Genomic DNA, 18749 nt, shown 5'->3' on the forward strand with positions numbered 1-18749 from the left:
AAATTAATGCTCATATGGGCTTCAGGAGGTCATCCTGAACAAAATACATGTTGAAATGTGTGCATAAGTCCTTTGGTTTAGGTGTGACACTCAATTTGAGTTTTTATTGCATTAAATGCATTTTCAGCCCGAGCTGAGCACGTTTTGTGAGTTTGAATGTATCTTCATAGGAATGAGCTGTGTGGTCAAAAATGCTCATATAGGCTTCAGGATGACCTCCTGAACAAAATAGATGTTAAAGTGTGCGCATAAGTCCTTTGGTTTAGGCGTGACACTCAATTTGAGTTTTTATTGCTTTAAATGCATTTTCAGCCCGAGCTGAGCACGTTTTGTGAGTTTGAATGTATCTTGATAGGAATCAGTTGTGTGGTCAAATTAATGCTAATTTAGGCTTCAGGAGGTCATCCTGAACAAAATACATGTTGAAGTGTGTGCATAAGTCCTTTGGTTTTGGCGTGACACTCAATTTGAGGTTTTATTGCTTTAAATCATTTTCAGCCCGAGCTGAGCGCGCTTTCTGACTTTGAATGTATCTTCATAGGAATGAGTTGTGTGGTCAAATTAATGCTAATTTAGGCTTCAGGAGGTCATCCTGAACAAAATACATGTTAAAGTGTGTGCATAAGTCCTTTGGTTTAGGCGTGACACTCAATTTGAGTTTTTATTGCTTTAAATGCATTTTCAGCCCGAGCTGAGCACGTTTTGTAAGTTTGAATGTATCTTCATAGGAATGAGTTGTGTGGTCAAATTAATGCTAATTTAGGCTTCAGGATGACCTCCTGAACTAAATACATGTTGAAGTGTGTGCATAAGTCCTTTGGTTTAGGCGTGACACTCAATTTGAGTTTTTATTGCTTTAAATGCATTTTCAGCCCGAGCTGAGCACGTTTTGTGAGTTTGAATGTATCTTGATAGGAATCAGTTTTGTGGTCAAATTAATGCTCATATAGGCTTCAGGATGACCTCCTGAACAAAATAGATGTTAAAGTGTGCGCATAAGTCCTTTGGTTTAGGCGTGACACTCAATTTGAGTTTTTATTGCTTTAAATGCATTTTCAGCCCGAGCTGAGCACGTTTTGTGAGTTTGAATGTATCTTCATAGGAATGAGTTATGTGGTCAAATTAATGCTCATATAGGCTTCAGGATGACCTCCTGAACTAAATACATGTTGAAGTGTGTGCATAAATCCTTTGGTTTAGGCGTGACACTCAATTTGAGTTTTTATTGCTTTAAATGCATTTTCAGCCCGAGCTGAGCGCGCTTTCTGACTTTGAATGTATCTTCATAGGAATGAGTTGTGTGGTCAAATTAATGGTCATATAGGCTTCAGGATGACCTCCTGAACAAAATACATGTTGAAGTGTGTGCATAAGTCCTTTGGTTTAGGCGTGACACTCAATTTGAGTTTTTATTGCTTTAAATGCATTTTCAGCCCGAGCTGAGCACGTTTTGTGAGTTTGAATGTATCTTAATAGGAATGAGTTGTGTAGTCAAATTAATGCTCATATAGGCTTCAGGATGACCTCCTGAACAAAATACATGTTGAAGTATGTGCATAAGTCCTTTGGTTTAGGCGTGACACTCAATTTGAGTTTTTATAGCTTTAAATGCATTTTCAGCCCGAGCTGAGCACGTTTTGAGAGTTTGAATGTATCTTCATAGGAATGAGTTGTGTGGTCAAATTAATGCTCATATGGGCTTCAGGAGGTAATCCTGAACTAAATACATGTTGAAGTGTGTGATAAGTCCTTTTTTAGGCGTGACACTCAATTTGAGTTTTTATTGCTTTAAATGCATTTTCAGCCCGAGCTGAGCACGTTTTGTGAGTTTGAATGTATCTTCATAGGAATGAGTTGTGTAGTCAAATTAATGCTCATATGGGCTTCAGGAAGTCATCCTGAACAAAATACATGTTGAAGTGTGTGCATAAGTCCTTTGGTTTAGGTGTGACACTCAATTTGAGTTTTTATTTCTTTAAATGCATTTTCAGCCCGAGCTGAGCACGTTTTGTGAGTTTGAATGTATCTTCATAGGAATGAGTTGTGTGGTCAAATTAATGCTCATATGGGCTTCAGGAGGTCATCCTGAACAAAATACATGAAGTGTGTGCATAAGTCCTTTTGTTTAGGCGTGACACTCAATTTGAGTTTTTATTGCTTTAAATGCATTTTCAGCCCGACCTGAGCACGTTTTGTGAGTTTGAATGTATCTTCATAGGAATGAGTTGTGTGGTCAAATTAATGCTCATTTAGGCTTCAGGTGGTCATCCTGAACTAAATACATGTTGAAGTGTGTGCATAAGTCCTTTTGTTTAGGCGTGACACTCAATTTGAGTTTTTATTGCTTTAAATGCATTTTCAGCCCGAGCTGAGCGCGCTTTCTGACTTTGAATGTATCTTCATAGGAATGAGTTGTGTGGTCAAATTATTGCTCAAATAGGCTTCAGGAGGTCATCCTGAACAAAATACATGTTGAAGTGTGTGCATAAGTCCTTTGGTTCAGGCGTGACACTCAATTTGAGTTTTTATTGCTTTAAATGCATTTTCAGCCCGAGCTGAGCATGTTTTGTGAGTTTGAATGTATCTTCATAGGAATGAGTTGTGTGGTCAACTTAATGTTCATTTAGGCTTCAGGAGGTCATCCTGAACGAAATACATGTTGAAGTGTGTGCATAAATCCTTTGGTTTAGGTGTGACACTCAATTTGAGTTTTTATTGCTTTAAATGCATTTTCAGCCCGAGCTGAGCACGTTTTGTGAGTGTGAATGTATCTTCATAGGAATGAATTGTGTAGTCAAATTAATGCTCATATGGGCTTCAGGAGGTCATCCTGAACAAAATACATGTTGAAGTGTGTGCATAAGTCCTTTGGTTTAGGTGTGACACTCAATTTGAGTTTTTATTGCATTAAATGCATTTTCAGCCCGAGCTGAGCACGTTTTGTGAGTTTGAATGTATCTTCATAGGAATGAGCTGTGTGGTCAAATTAATGCTCATTTAGGCTTCAGGAGGACATCCTGAACTAAGTACATGTTGAAGTGTGTGCATAAGTCCTTTGGTTTGGGCGTGACACTCAATTTGAGTTTTTATTGCTTTAAATGCATTTTCAGCCCGAGCTGAGCGCGCTTTCTGACTTTGAATGTATCTTCATACGAATGAGTTGTGTGGTCAAATTAATGCTCATATAGGCTTCAGGATGACCTCCTGAACAAAATACATGTTGAAGTGTGTGCATAAGTCCTTTGGTTTAGGCGTGACACTCAATTTGAGTTTTTATTGCTTTAAATGCATTTTCAGCCCGAGCTGAGCACGTTTTGTGAGTTTGAATGTATCTTCATAGGAATGAGTTGTGTGGTCAAATTGATGCTCATATAGGCTTCAGGATGACCTCCTGAACTAAATACATGTTGAAGTGTGTGCATAAGTCCTTTGGTTTAGGCGTGACACTCAATTTGAGTTTTTATTGCTTTAAATGCATTTTCAGCCCGAGCTGAGCGCGCTTTCTGACTTTGAATGTATCTTCATAGGAATGAGTTGTGTAGTCAAATTATTGCTCATTTAGGCTTCAGGAGGTCATCCTGTACAAAATACATGTTGAAGTGTGTGCATAAGTCCTTTGGTTTAGGCGTGACACTCAATTTGAGGTTTTATTGCTTTGAATGCATTTTCAGCCCGAGCTGAGCACGTTTTGTGAGTTTGAATGTATCTTGATACGAATGAGTTGTGTGGTCAAATTAATGCTCATATAGGCTTCAGGATGACCTCCTGAACAAAATACATGTTGAAGTGTGTGCATAAGTCCTTTGGTTTAGGCGTGACACTCAATTTGAGTTTTTATTGCTTTAAATGCATTTTCAGCCCGAGCTGAGCACGTTTTGTGAGTTTGAATGTATCTTCATAGGAATGAGTTGTGTGGTCAAATTAATGCTCATATAGGCTTCAGGATGACCTCCTGAAGTAAATACATGTTGAAGTGTGTGCATAAGTCCTTTGGTTTAGGCGTGACACTCAATTTGAGTTTTTATAACTTTAAATGCATTTTCAGCCCGAGCTGAGCACGTTTTGTGAGTTTGAATGTATCTTCATAAGAATGAGTTATGTGGTCAAATTAATGCTCATATAGGCTTCAGGATGACCTCTTGAACTAAATACATGTTGAAGTGTGTGCATAAGTCCTTTGGTTTAGGCGTGACACTCAATTTGAGTTTTTATTGCTTTAAATGCATTTTCAGCCCGAGCTGAGCACGTTTTGTGAGTTTGAATGTATCTTCATAGGAATGAGTTGTATGGTCAAATCAATGCTCATATAGGCTTCGGGAGGTCATCCTGAACAAAATACATGTTGAAGTGTGTGCATAAGTCCTTTGGTTTAGGTGTGACACTCAATTTGAGTTTTTATTGCTTTAAATGCATTTTCAGCCCGAGCTGAGCACGTTTTGTGAGTGTGAATGTATCTTCATAGGAATGAATTGTGTAGTCAAATTAATGCTCATATGGGCTTCAGGAGGTCATCCTGAACAAAATACATGTTGAAGTGTGTGCATAAGTCCTTTGGTTTAGGTGTGACACTCAATTTGAGTTTTTATTGCATTAAATGCATTTTCAGCCCGAGCTGAGCACGTTTTTTGAGTTTGAATGTATCTTCATAGGAATGAGTTGTGTGGTCAAATTAATGCTCATTTAGGCTTCAGGTGGTCATCCTGAACAAAATACATGTCGAAGTGTGTGCATAAGTCCTTTGGTTTAGGCGTGACACTCAATTTGAGTTTTTATTCCTTGAAATGCATTTTCAGCCCGAGCTGAGCACGTTTTGTGAGTTTGAATGTATCTTCATAGGAATGAGTTTTGTGGTCAAATTAATGCTCATTTAGGCTTCAGGTGGTCATCCTGAACAAAATACATGTTGAAGTGTGTGCATAAATCCTTTGGTTTAGGTGTGACACTCAATTTGAGTTTTTATTGCTTTAAATGCATTTTCAGCCCGAGCTGAGCACGTTTTGTGAGTGTGAATGTATCTTCATAGGAATGAATTGTGTAGTCAAATTAATGCTCATATGGGCTTCAGGAGGTCATCCTGAACAAAATACATGTTGAAGTGTGTGCATAAGTCCTTTGGTTTAGGTGTGACACTCAATTTGAGTTTTTATTGCATTAAATGCATTTTCAGCCCGAGCTGAGCACGTTTTGTGAGTTTGAATGTATCTTCATAGGAATGAGCTGTGTGGTCAAATTAATGCTCATTTAGGCTTCAGGAGGACATCCTGAACTAAGTACATGTTGAAGTGTGTGCATAAGTCCTTTGGTTTGGGCGTGACACTCAATTTGAGTTTTTATTGCTTTAAATGCATTTTCAGCCCGAGCTGAGCGCGCTTTCTGACTTTGAATGTATCTTCATAGGAATGAGTTGTCTGGTCAAATTAATTCTCATATGGACTTCAGGAGGTCATCCTGAACAAAATTCATGTTGAAGTGTGTGCATAAGTCCTTTGGTTTAGGCGTGACACTCAATTTGAGGTTTTATTGCTTTGAATGCATTTTCAGCCCGAGCTGAGCACGTTTTGTGAGTTTGAATGTATCTTGATACGAATGAGTTGTGTGGTCAAATTAATGCTCATATAGGCTTCAGGATGACCTCCTGAACAAAATACATGTTGAAGTGTGTGCATAAGTCCTTTGGTTTAGGCGTGACACTCAATTTGAGTTTTTATTGCTTTAAATGCATTTTCAGCCCGAGCTGAGCACGTTTTGTGAGTTTGAATGTATCTTCATAGGAATGAGTTGTGTGGTCAAATTGATGCTCATATAGGCTTCAGGATGACCTCCTGAACTAAATACATGTTGAAGTGTGTGCATAAGTCCTTTGGTTTAGGCGTGACACTCAATTTGAGTTTTTATTGCTTTAAATGCATTTTCAGCCCGAGCTGAGCGCGCTTTCTGACTTTGAATGTATCTTCATAGGAATGAGTTGTGTAGTCAAATTATTGCTCATTTAGGCTTCAGGAGGTCATCCTGTACAAAATACATGTTGAAGTGTGTGCATAAGTCCTTTGGTTTAGGTGTGACACTCAATTTGAGTTTTTATTGCATTAAATGCATTTTCAGCCCGAGCTGAGCACGTTTTGTGAGTTTGAATGTATCTTCATAGGAATGAGCTGTGTGGTCAAATTAATGCTCATTTAGGCTTCAGGAGGACATCCTGAACTAAGTACATGTTGAAGTGTGTGCATAAGTCCTTTGGTTTGGGCGTGACACTCAATTTGAGTTTTTATTGCTTTAAATGCATTTTCAGCCCGAGCTGAGCGCGCTTTCTGACTTTGAATGTATCTTCATAGGAATGAGTTGTCTGGTCAAATTAATTCTCATATGGACTTCAGGAGGTCATCCTGAACAAAATTCATGTTGAAGTGTGTGCATAAGTCCTTTGGTTTAGGCGTGACACTCAATTTGAGGTTTTATTGCTTTGAATGCATTTTCAGCCCGAGCTGAGCACGTTTTGTGAGTTTGAATGTATCTTGATACGAATGAGTTGTGTGGTCAAATTAATGCTCATATAGGCTTCAGGATGACCTCCTGAACAAAATACATGTTGAAGTGTGTGCATAAGTCCTTTGGTTTAGGCGTGACACTCAATTTGAGTTTTTATTGCTTTAAATGCATTTTCAGCCCGAGCTGAGCACGTTTTGTGAGTTTGAATGTATCTTCATAGGAATGAGTTGTGTGGTCAAATTGATGCTCATATAGGCTTCAGGATGACCTCCTGAACTAAATACATGTTGAAGTGTGTGCATAAGTCCTTTGGTTTAGGCGTGACACTCAATTTGAGTTTTTATTGCTTTAAATGCATTTTCAGCCCGAGCTGAGCGCGCTTTCTGACTTTGAATGTATCTTCATAGGAATGAGTTGTGTAGTCAAATTATTGCTCATTTAGGCTTCAGGAGGTCATCCTGTACAAAATACATGTTGAAGTGTGTGCATAAGTCCTTTGGTTTAGGCGTGACACTCAATTTGAGGTTTTATTGCTTTGAATGCATTTTCAGCCCGAGCTGAGCACGTTTTGTGAGTTTGAATGTATCTTGATACGAATGAGTTGTGTGGTCAAATTAATGCTCATATAGGCTTCAGGATGACCTCCTGAACAAAATACATGTTGAAGTGTGTGCATAAGTCCTTTGGTTTAGGCGTGACACTCAATTTGAGTTTTTATTGCTTTAAATGCATTTTCAGCCCGAGCTGAGCACGTTTTGTGAGTTTGAATGTATCTTCATAGGAATGAGTTGTGTGGTCAAATTAATGCTCATATAGGCTTCAGGATGACCTCCTGAAGTAAATACATGTTGAAGTGTGTGCATAAGTCCTTTGGTTTAGGCGTGACACTCAATTTGAGTTTTTATAACTTTAAATGCATTTTCAGCCCGAGCTGAGCACGTTTTGTGAGTTTGAATGTATCTTCATAAGAATGAGTTATGTGGTCAAATTAATGCTCATTTAGGCTTCAGGTGGTCATCCTGAACAAAATACATGTTGAAGTGTGTGCATAAGTTCTTTGGTTTAGGCGTGACACTCACTTTGAGTTTTTATTGCTTTAAAATTATTTCAGCCCTCGCTGAGCACGTTTTGTGAGTTTGAATGTATCTTCATAGGAATGAGTTGTGTGGTCAAATGAATGCTAATTTAGGCTTCAGGAGGTCATCTTGAACAAAATATATGTTGAAGTGTGTGCATAAGTCCTTTGGTTTAGGCGTGACACTCAATTTGAGTTTTTATTGCTTTAAATGCATTTTCAGCCCGAGCTGAGTATGTTTTGTGAGTTTGAATGTATCTTCATAGGATTGAGTTGTGTGGTCAACTTAATGTTCATTTAGGCTTCAGGAGGTCATCTTGAACAAAATACATGTTGAAGTGTGTGCATTAGTCCTTTGGTTTAGGTGTGACACTCAATTTGAGTTTTTATTGCTTTAAATGCATTTTCAGCCCGAGCTGAGCACGTTTTGTGAGTGTGAATGTATCTTCATAGGAATGAATTGTGTAGTCAAATTAATGCTCATATGGGCTTCAGGAGGTCATCCTGAACAAAATACATGTTGAAGTGTGTGCATAAGTCCTTTGGTTTAGGTGTGACACTCAATTTGAGTTTTTATTGCTTTAAATGCATTTTCAGCCCGAACTGAGCACGTTTTGTGAGTTTGAATGTATCTTCATAGGAATGAGTTGTGTGGTCAAATTAATGCTCATTTAGGCTTCAGGTGGTCATCCTGAACTAAATACATGTTGAAGTGTGTGCATAATCCTTTGGTTTAGGCGTGACACTCAATTTGAGTTTTTATTGCTTTAAATGCATTTTCAGCCCGAGCTGAGCGCGCTTTCTGACTTTGAATGTATCTTCATAGGAATGAGTTGTATGGTCAAATCAATGCTCATATAGGCTTCGGGAGGTCATCCTGAACAAAATACATGTTGAAGTGTGTGCATAAGTCCTTTGGTTTAGGCGTCACACTCAATTTGAGGTTTTATTGCTTTGAATGCATTTTCTGCCCGAGCTGACCACGTTTTGTGAGTTTGAATGTATCTTGATACGAATGAGTTGTGTGGTCAAATTAATGCTCATATGGGCTTCAGGAGGTCATCCTGAACAAAATACATGTTAAGTGTGTGAATAAGTCCTTTGGTTTAGGTGTGACACTCAATTTGAGTTTTATTGCTTTAAATGCATTTTCAGCCCGAGCTGAGCACGTTTTGTGAGTTTGAATGTATCTTCATAGGAATGAGTTGTGTGGTCAAATTAATGCTAATTTAGGCTTCAGGAGGTCATCCTGAACAAAATACATGTTGAAGTGTGTGCATAAGTTCTTTGGTTTAGGCGTGACACTCACTTTGAGTTTTTATTGCTTTAAAATTATTTCAGCCCTCGCTGAGCACGTTTTGTGAGTTTGAATGTATCTTCATAGGAATGAGTTGTGTGGTCAAATGAATGCTAATTTAGGCTTCAGGAGGTCATCTTGAACAAAATATATGTTGAAGTGTGTGCATAAGTCCTTTGGTTTAGGCGTGACACTCAATTTGAGTTTTTATTGCTTTAAATGCATTTTCAGCCCGAGCTGAGTATGTTTCGTGAGTTTGAATGTATCTTCATAGGATTGAGTTGTGTGGTCAACTTAATGTTCATTTAGGCTTCAGGAGGTCATCTTGAACAAAATACATGTTGAAGTGTGTGCATTAGTCCTTTGGTTTAGGTGTGACACTCAATTTGAGTTTTTATTGCTTTAAATGCATTTTCAGCCCGAGCTGAGCACGTTTTGTGAGTGTGAATGTATCTTCATAGGAATGAATTGTGTAGTCAAATTAATGCTCATATGGGCTTCAGGAGGTCATCCTGAACAAAATACATGTTGAAGTGTGTGCATAAGTCCTTTGGTTTAGGTGTGACACTCAATTTGAGTTTTTATTGCTTTAAATGCATTTTCAGCCCGAACTGAGCACGTTTTGTGAGTTTGAATGTATCTTCATAGGAATGAGTTGTGTGGTCAAATTAATGCTCATTTAGGCTTCAGGTGGTCATCCTGAACTAAATACATGTTGAAGTGTGTGCATAATCCTTTGGTTTAGGCGTGACACTCAATTTGAGTTTTTATTGCTTTAAATGCATTTTCAGCCCGAGCTGAGCGCGCTTTCTGACTTTGAATGTATCTTCATAGGAATGAGTTGTATGGTCAAATCAATGCTCATATAGGCTTCGGGAGGTCATCCTGAACAAAATACATGTTGAAGTGTGTGCATAAGTCCTTTGGTTTAGGCGTCACACTCAATTTGAGGTTTTATTGCTTTGAATGCATTTTCTGCCCGAGCTGACCACGTTTTGTGAGTTTGAATGTATCTTGATACGAATGAGTTGTGTGGTCAAATTAATGCTCATATGGGCTTCAGGAGGTCATCCTGAACAAAATACATGTTAAGTGTGTGAATAAGTCCTTTGGTTTAGGTGTGACACTCAATTTGAGTTTTATTGCTTTAAATGCATTTTCAGCCCGAGCTGAGCACGTTTTGTGAGTTTGAATGTATCTTCATAGGAATGAGTTGTGTGGTCAAATTAATGCTAATTTAGGCTTCAGGAGGTCATCCTGAACAAAATACATGTTGAAGTGTGTGCATAAGTCCTTTGGTTTTGGCGTGACACTCAATTTGAGGTTTTATTGCTTTGAATGCATTTTCAGCCCGAGCTGAGCACGTTTTGTGAGTTTGAATGTATCTTGATAGGAATGAGTTGTGTGGTCAAATTAATGCTGATATAGGCTTCAGGATGACCTCTTGAACTAAATACATGTTGAAGTGTGTGCATAAGTCCTTTGGTTTAGGCGTGACACTCAATTTGAGTTTTTATTGCTTTAAATGCATTTTCAGCCCGAGCTGAGCACGTTTTGTGAGTTTGAATGTATCTTCATAGGAATGAGTTGTATGGTCAAATCAATGCTCATATAGGCTTCGGGAGGTCATCCTGAACAAAATACATGTTGAAGTGTGTGCATAAGTCCTTTGGTTTAGGCGTCACACTCAATTTGAGGTTTTATTGCTTTGAATGCATTTTCTGCCCGAGCTGACCACGTTTTGTGAGTTTGAATGTATCTTGATACGAATGAGTTGTGTGGTCAAATTAATGCTCATATAGGCTTCAGGATGACCTCCTGAACTAAATACATGAAGTGTGTGCATAAGTCCTTTGGTTTAGGCGTGACACTCAATTTGAGTTTTTATTGCTTTAAATGCATTTTTAGCCCGAGCTGAGCACGTTTTGTGAGTTTGAATGTATCTTGATAGGAATGAGTTGTGTGGTCAAATTAATGCTCATATAGGCTTCAGGATGACCTCTTGAACTAAATACATGTTGAAGTGTGTGCATAAGTCCTTTGGTTTAGGCGTGACACTCAATTTGAGTTTTTATTGCTTTAAATGCATTTTCAGCCCGAGCTGAGTATGTTTTGTGAGTTTGAATGTATCTTCATAGGATTGAGTTGTGTGGTCAACTTAATGTTCATTTAGGCTTCAGGAGGTCATCTTGAACAAAATACATGTTGAAGTGTGTGCATAAGTCCTTTGGTTTAGGCGTGACACTCAATTTGAGTTTTTATTGCTTTAAATGCATTTTCAGCCCGAGCTGAGCACGTTTTGTGAGTGTGAATGTATCTTCATAGGAATGAATTGTGTAGTCAAATTAATGCTCATATGGGCTTCAGGAGGTCATCCTGAACAAAATACATGTTGAAGTGTGTGCATAAGTCCTTTGGTTTAGGTGTGACACTCAATTTGAGTTTTTATTGCTTTAAATGCATTTTCAGCCCGAACTGAGCACGTTTTGTGAGTTTGAATGTATCTTCATAGGAATGAGTTGTGTGGTCAAATTAATGCTCATTTAGGCTTCAGGTGGTCATCCTGAACTAAATACATGTTGAAGTGTGTGCATAATCCTTTGGTTTAGGCGTGACACTCAATTTGAGTTTTTATTGCTTTAAGTGCATTTTCAGCCCGAGCTGAGCGCGCTTTCTGACTTTGAATGTATCTTCATAGGAATGAGTTGTATGGTCAAATCAATGCTCATATGGGCTTCGGGAGGTCATCCTGAACAAAATACATGTTGAAGTGTGTGCATAAGTCCTTTGGTTTAGGCGTCACACTCAATTTGAGGTTTTATTGCTTTGAATGCATTTTCTGCCCGAGCTGACCACGTTTTGTGAGTTTGAATGTATCTTGATACGAATGAGTTGTGTGGTCAAATTAATGCTCATATGGGCTTCAGGAGGTCATCCTGAACAAAATACATGTTAAGTGTGTGAATAAGTCCTTTGGTTTAGGTGTGACACTCAATTTGAGTTTTATTGCTTTAAATGCATTTTCAGCCCGAGCTGAGCACGTTTTGTGAGTTTGAATGTATCTTCATAGGAATGAGTTGTGTGGTCAAATTAATGCTAATTTAGGCTTCAGGAGGTCATCCTGAACAAAATACATGTTGAAGTGTGTGCATAAGTCCTTTGGTTTTGGCGTGACACTCAATTTGAGGTTTTATTGCTTTGAATGCATTTTCAGCCCGAGCTGAGCACGTTTTGTGAGTTTGAATGTATCTTGATAGGAATGAGTTGTGTGGTCAAATTAATGCTGATATAGGCTTCAGGATGACCTCTTGAACTAAATACATGTTGAAGTGTGTGCATAAGTCCTTTGGTTTAGGTGTGACACTCAATTTGAGTTTTTATTGCTTTAAATGCATTTTCAGCCCGAGCTGAGCACGTTTTGTGAGTTTGAATGTATCTTCATAGGAATGAGTTGTATGGTCAAATCAATGCTCATATAGGCTTCGGGAGGTCATCCTGAACAAAATACATGTTGAAGTGTGTGCATAAGTCCTTTGGTTTAGGCGTCACACTCAATTTGAGGTTTTATTGCTTTGAATGCATTTTCTGCCCGAGCTGACCACGTTTTGTGAGTTTGAATGTATCTTGATACGAATGAGTTGTGTGGTCAAATTAATGCTCATATAGGCTTCAGGATGACCTCCTGAACTAAATACATGTTGAAGTGTGTGCATAAGTCCTTTGGTTTAGGCGTGACACTCAATTTGAGTTTTTATTGCTTTAAATGCATTTTCAGCCCGAGCTGAGCACGTTTTGTGAGTTTGAATGTATCTTGATAGGAATGAGTTGTGTGGTCAAATTAATGCTCATATAGGCTTCAGGATGACCTCTTGAACTAAATACGTGTTGAAGTGTGTGCATAAGTCCTTTGGTTTAGGCGTGACACTCAATTTGAGTTTTTATTGCTTTAAATGCATTTTCAGCCCGAGCTGAGCACGTTTTGTGAGTTTGAATGTATCTTCATAGGAATGAGTTGTATGGTCAAATCAATGCTCATATAGGCTTCGGGAGGTCATCCTGAACAAAATACATGTTGAAGTGTGTGCATAAGTCTTTGGTTTAGGCGTCACACTCAATTTGAGGTTTTATTGCTTTGAATGCATTTTTCTGCCCGAGCTGAGCACGTTTTGTGAGTTTGAATGTATCTTGATACGAATGAGTTGTGTGGTCAAATTAATGCTCATATAGGCTTCAGGATGACCTCCTGAACTAAATACATGTTGAAGTGTGTGCATAAGTCCTTTGGTTTAGGCGTGACACTCAATTTGAGTTTTTATTGCTTTAAATGCATTTTCAGCCCGAGCTGAGCACGTTTTGTGAGTTTGAATGTATCTTGATAGGAATGGGTTGTGTGGTCAAATTAATGCTCATATAGGCTTCAGGATGACCTCCTGAACTAAATACATGTTGAAGTGTGTGCATAAGTACTTTGGTTTAGGCGTGACACTCAATTTGAGTTTTTATAACTTTAAATGCATTTTCAGCCCGAGCTGAGCACGTTTTGTGAGTTTGAATGTATCTTCATAAGAATGAGTTATGTGGTCAAATTAATGCTCATATAGGCTTCAGGATGAACTCTTGAACTAAATACATGTTGAAGTGTGTGCATAAGTCCTTTGGTTTAGGCGTGACACTCAATTTGAGTTTTTATTGCTTTAAATGCATTTTCAGCCCGAGGTGAGCACGTTTTTTGAGTTTGAATGTATCTTCATAGGAATGAGTTGTGTGGTCAAATCAATGCTCATATAGGCTTCGGGAGGTCATCCTGAACAAAATACATGTTGAAGTGTGTGCATAAGTCCTTTGGTTTAGGCGTGACACTCAATTTGAGTTTTTATAACTTTAAATGCATTTTCAGCCCGAGCTGAGCACGTTTTGTGAGTTTGAATGTATCTTCATAAGAATGAGTTATGTGGTCAAATTAATGCTCATATAGGCTTCAGGAGGTCATCCTGAACAAAATACATGTTGAATGTGTGCATAAGTCCTTTGGTTTTGGCGTGACACTCAATTTGAGTTTTTATTGCTTTAAATGCATTTTCAGCCCGAGCTGAGCACGTTTTGTGAGTTTGAATGTATCTTCATAGGAATGAGTTGTATGGTCAAATCAATGCTCATATAGGCTTCGGGAGGTCATCCTGAACAAAATACATGTTGAAGTGTGTGCATAAGTCCTTTGGTTTAGGCGTCACACTCAATTTGAGGTTTTATTGCTTTGAATGCATTTTCTGCCCGAGCTGACCACGTTTTGTGAGTTTGAATGTATCTTGATACGAATGAGTTGTGTGGTCAAATTAATGCTCATATAGGCTTCAGGATGACCTCCTGAACTAAATACATGTTGAAGTGTGTGCATAAGTCCTTTGGTTTAGGCGTGACACTCAATTTGAGTTTTTATTGCTTTAAATGCATTTTCAGCCCGAGCTGAGCACGTTTTGTGAGTTTGAATGTATCTTGATAGGAATGAGTTGTGTGGTCAAATTAATGCTCATATAGGCTTCAGGATGACCTCTTGAACTAAATACATGTTGAAGTGTGTGCATAAGTCCTTTGGTTTAGGCGTGACACTCAATTTGAGTTTTTATTGCTTTAAATGCATTTTCAGCCCGAGCTGAGCACGTTTTGTGAGTTTGAATGTATCTTCATAGGAATGAGTTGTATGGTCAAATCAATGCTCATATAGGCTTCGGGAGGTCATCCTGAACAAAATACATGTTGAAGTGTGTGCATAAGTCTTTGGTTTAGGCGTCACACTCAATTTGAGGTTTTATTGCTTTGAATGCATTTTCTGCCCGAGCTGAGCACGTTTTGTGAGTTTGAATGTATCTTGATACGAATGAGTTGTGTGGTCAAATTAATGCTCATATAGGCTTCAGGATGACCTCCTGAACTAAATACATGTTGAAGTGTGTGCATAAGTCCTTTGGTTTAGGCGTGACACTCAATTTGAGTTTTTATTGCTTTAAATGCATTTTCAGCCCGAGCTGAGCACGTTTTGTGAGTTTGAATGTATCTTGATAGGAATGGGTTGTGTGGTCAAATTAATGCTCATATAGGCTTCAGGATGACCTCCTGAACTAAATACATGTTGAAGTGTGTGCATAAGTACTTTGGTTTAGGCGTGACACTCAATTTGAGTTTTTATAACTTTAAATGCATTTTCAGCCCGAGCTGAGCACGTTTTGTGAGTTTGAATGTATCTTCATAAGAATGAGTTATGTGGTCAAATTAATGCTCATATAGGCTTCAGGATGAACTCTTGAACTAAATACATGTTGAAGTGTGTGCATAAGTCCTTTGGTTTAGGCGTGACACTCAATTTGAGTTTTTATTGCTTTAAATGCATTTTCAGCCCGAGGTGAGCACGTTTTTTGAGTTTGAATGTATCTTCATAGGAATGAGTTGTGTGGTCAAATCAATGCTCATATAGGCTTCGGGAGGTCATCCTGAACAAAATACATGTTGAAGTGTGTGCATAAGTCCTTTGGTTTAGGTGTGACACTCAATTTGAGTTTTTATAACTTTAAATGCATTTTCAGCCCGAACTGAGCACGTTTTGTGAGTTTGAATGTATCTTCATAGGAATGAGTTGTGTGGTCAAATTAATGCTCATTTAGGCTTCAGGTGGTCATCCTGAACTAAATACATGTTGAAGTGTGTGCATAATCCTTTGGTTTAGGCGTGACACTCAATTTGAGTTTTTATTGCTTTAAGTGCATTTTCAGCCCGAGCTGAGCGCGCTTTCTGACTTTGAATGTATCTTCATAGGAATGAGTTGTATGGTCAAATCAATGCTCATATAGGCTTCGGGAGGTCATCCTGAACAAAATACATGTTGAAGTGTGTGCATAAGTCCTTTGGTTTAGGCGTCACACTCAATTTGAGGTTTTATTGCTTTGAATGCATTTTCAGCCCGAACTGAGCAAGTTTTGTGAGTTTGAATGTATCTTCATAGGAATGAGTTGTGTGGTCAAATTAATGCTCATTTAGGCTTCAGGAGGACATCCTGAACTAAGTACATGTTGAAGTGTGTGCATAAGTCCTTTGGTTTGGGCGTGACACTCAATTTGAGTTTTTATTGCTTTAAATGCATTTTTAGCCCGAGCTGAGCGCGCTTTCTGACTTTGAATGTATCTTCATAGGAATGAGTTGTCTGGTCAAATTAATGCTCATTTAGGCTTCAGGTGGTCATCCTGAACTAAATACATGTTGAAGTGTGTGCATAATCCTTTGGTTTAGGCGTGATACTCAATTTGAGTTTTTATTGCTTTAAATGCATTTTCAGCCCGAGCTGAGCGCGCTTTCTGACTTTGAATGTATCTTCATAGGAATGAGTTGTGTGGTCAAATTAATGCTCATTTAGGCTTCAGGTGGTCATCCTGAACTAAATACATGTTGAAGTGTGTGCATAAGTCCTTTGGTTTAGGCGTGACACTCAATTTGAGTTTTTATTGCTTTAAATGCATTTTCAGCCCGAGCTGAGCACGTTTTGTGAGTTTGAATGTATCTTCATAGGAATGAGTTGTGTGGTCAAATTAATGCTCATTTAGGCTTCAGGTGGTCATCCTGAACTAAATACATGTTGAAGTGTGTGCATAAGTCCTTTGGTTTAGGCGTGACACTCAATTTGAGTTTTTATTGCTTTAAATGCATTTTCAGCCCGTGCTGAGCACGTTTTGTAAGTTTGAATGTATCTTCATAGGAATGAGTTGTGTAGTCAAATTAATGCTCATATGGGCTTCAGGAGGTCATCCTGAACAAAATACATGTTGAAGTGTGTGCATAAGTCCTTTGGTTTAGGCGTGACACTCAATTTGAGGTTTTATTGCTTTGAATGCATTTTCAGCCCGAGCTGAGCACGTGTTGTGAGTTTGAATGTATCTTCATAGGAATGAGTTTTGTGGTCAAATTAATGCTCATTTAGGCTTCAGGTGGTCATCCTGAACAAAATACATGTTGAAGTGTGTGCATAAGTTCTTTGGTTTAGGCGTGACACTCACTTTGAGTTTTTATTGCTTTAAAATTATTTCAGCCCGAGCTGAGCACGTTTTGTGAGTTTGAATGTATCTTCATAGGAATGAGTTGTGTGGTCAAATGAATGCTCATTTAGGCTTCAGGAGGTCATCTTGAACAAAATATATGTTGAAGTGTGTGCATAAGTCCTTTGGTTTATGCGTGACACTCAATTTGAGTTTTTATTGCTTTAAATGCATTTTCAGCCCGAGCTGAGCATGTTTTGTGAGTTTGAATGTATCTTCATAGGAATGAGTTGTGTGGTCAACTTAATGTTCATTTAGGCTTCAGGAGGTCATCTTGAACAAAATACATGTTGAAGTGTGTGCATAAATCCTTTGGTTTAGGTGTGACACTCAATTTGAGTTTTTATTGCTTTAAATGCATTTTCAGCCCGAGCTGAGCACGTTTTGTGAGTGTGAATGTATCTTCATAGGAATGAATTGTGTAGTCAAATTAATGCTCATATGGGCTTCAGGAGGTCATCCTGAACAAAATACATGTTGAAGTGTGTGCATAAGTCCTTTGGTTTAGGTGTGACACTCAATTTGAGTTTTTATTGCATTAAATGCATTTTCAGCCCGAGCTGAGCACGTTTTGTGAGTTTGAATGTATCTTCATAGGAATGAGCTGTGTGGTCAAATTAATGCTCATTTAGGCTTCAGGAGGACATCCTGAACTAAGTACATGTTGAAGTGTGTGCATAAGTCCTTTGGTTTGGGCGTGACACTCAATTTGAGTTTTTATTGCTTTAAATGCATTTTCAGCCCGAGCTGAGCGCGCTTTCTGACTTTGAATGTATCTTCATAGGAATGAGTTGTCTGGTCAAATTAATTCTCATATGGACTTCAGGAGGTCATCCTGAACAAAATTCATGTTGAAGTGTGTGCATAAGTCCTTTGGTTTAGGCGTGACACTCAATTTGAGGTTTTATTGCTTTGAATGCATTTTCAGCCCGAGCTGAGCACGTTTTGTGAGTTTGAATGTATCTTGATACGAATGAGTTGTGTGGTCAAATTAATGCTCATATAGGCTTCAGGATGACCTCCTGAACAAAATACATGTTGAAGTGTGTGCATAAGTCCTTTGGTTTAGGCGTGACACTCAATTTGAGGTTTTATTGCTTTGAATGCATTTTCAGCCCGAGCTGAGCACGTTTTGTGAGTTTGAATGTATCTTCATAGGAATGAGTTGTGTGGTCAAATTAATGCTCATATAGGCTTCAGGATGACCTCCTGAAGTAAATACATGTTGAAGTGTGTGCATAAGTCCTTTGGTTTAGGCGTGACACTCAATTTGAGTTTTTATAACTTTAAATGCATTTTCAGCCCGAGCTGAGCACGTTTTGTGAGTTTGAATGTATCTTCATAAGAATGAGTTATGTGCTCAAATTAATGCTCATATAGGCTTCAGGATGACCTCTTGAACTAAATACATGTTGAAGTGTGTGCATAAGTCCTTTGGTTTAGGCGTGACACTCAATTTGAGTTTTTATTGCTTTAAATGCATTTTCAGCCCGAGCTGAGCACGTTTTGTGAGTTTGAATGTATCTTCATAGGAATGAGTTGTATGGTCAAATCAATGCTCATATAGGCTTCGGGAGGTCATCCTGAACAAAATACATGTTGAAGTGTGTGCATAAGTCCTTTGGTTTAGGTGTGACACTCAATTTGAGTTTTTATTGCTTTAAATGCATTTTCAGCCCGAGCTGAGCACGTTTTGTGAGTGTGAATGTATCTTCATAGGAATGAATTGTGTAGTCAAATTAATGCTCATATGGGCTTCAGGAGGTCATCCTGAACAAAATACATGTTGAGGTGTGTGCATAAGTCCTTTGGT

This window comes from Hippocampus guttulatus, chromosome 14 (assembly GCF_054856545.1).
Source record: "Hippocampus guttulatus isolate MCC_2025c chromosome 14, RoL_Hgut_1.0, whole genome shotgun sequence".
Classification (NCBI taxonomy): domain Eukaryota; kingdom Metazoa; phylum Chordata; class Actinopteri; order Syngnathiformes; family Syngnathidae; genus Hippocampus; species Hippocampus guttulatus.